Here is a 1,561-nt window from a genome sequence, read left to right as displayed (position 1 = left end):
AAAATAGAAAAAAAGAGAAATTTCCAGGTAAATGGATGGAAGTACAAAATATCCTAAGTGATATTTTCTTAGATTTCTAGACCCAGAAAGAAAAGCATGGTATGTATTCACTTATAAATGGATATTAGCCATAAAATGTAGGATAACCATACTACAAACAACAGAACCAAGGAAGCTAAATAAAAAGGAGGCCTCAAGAGGAATGTTTGAATCTCACAGAGTAGGGGAAATAGAATAGACATTGGGGGTTGATGAAGGTAGGGAGCTGGGTAGGGGAAGAAGTGGAGAGGGTATCAGGAGGGATCTAGTGAGGGGAGGATGTAGGGAAAGATTAATGGGAGAGAGAACTAGGATCTGGTGTGTGGGGGCATCTCTGGGATGAGCTAGAAACCTAGGGCAATGGAAACTACCAGGAATCTATGAAGGCCACCCTAGCTAAGACTCCTAGCAATGGGGAATATAGAATCTAAAATGGTCGTCTCCAGTAAATCGAAAAGACTTCCAATCACGGGATTGTGACACCATCCCACCCACAAAACCTTCACCAGAAGAGACCATAAAGTTCCATCTCCTAGCAAATACTAAACAACAGAAAGTATTTTATGAATTATGTGAAACTTATCATTTTTGCTATATAGCACATCTCTGTACGTATTTCCAAGTTAATTCATTGTCTCAGAAAACATTATTTCACTTTTTAGCCCCAATCCCAATAAGTACTAAAGAATCTACTCTTTCCTAATTGATCATGCTTCTTGTCTCAAGCCAATGTTAATTACATTGGTGAGGTTCCATTATAATCAAGAGTTTGTGTTTTAGCTCTTAGGGATTAATCTAATGTCATATATGAAGCTTTTTCGGCAACACCTTGGGCAGGGCTAAGATACATAAAAAAGACCTTCCCATTAAACTTAGAATACAAAAAGAAGCAAACAAAAACACAGCAAATGTTTCATTTTCAAGGAAATGTGGTGTTACAAAATCAATACTGATTTTATTGTAAAATCATATGGCAGCTACCAGTCAAATGTATGCTTTTTAAGAAAAAAAAATAAGAAGAAAAGAGTATTTTTTTAGAGAATTTATGATTAGCTTATCAGAGATGTCATAAAATCAGTAACAGCCATACCAGTTCCACCATCTGCAAAATAGTGACCTAATTATTAGAAATTTATAATTTAAGAACTTGATGTGATATTCCAAAATAATTCTTATTGGTTCAAATAAGTTAATAAAATAAGAATATGAATATGGGCATATTTGCATGTATGTATGCTTTCCCATAATGAGGAAAAGTAGTTAAATTTGAAAATAGGATAATGGACTTTTAATTTTTCTCTGTACTTTTTTTTATTAGATATTTTTTTAATTTACATGTAAATTTCTCCTTTCCCAGTTTCCCCTCCAAAAAACAAAGAAACAAACAAAAACAACAAAAACAAACCCCTGTTGCCTCCCCCCTCCCCATGCCTGCCATCCCACCATTTCCCACATATTGGCCCTGGCATTCCCCTACACTGGGGCACAGAACTTTCACAGGGTCGAGGTCCTCTCCTCCTAT

The sequence above is a fragment of the Mastomys coucha genome, chromosome X, assembly GCF_008632895.1.
Source record: "Mastomys coucha isolate ucsf_1 chromosome X, UCSF_Mcou_1, whole genome shotgun sequence".
NCBI lineage: Eukaryota > Metazoa > Chordata > Mammalia > Rodentia > Muridae > Mastomys > Mastomys coucha.
Note: the sequence above shows the minus strand (reverse complement) of the source record.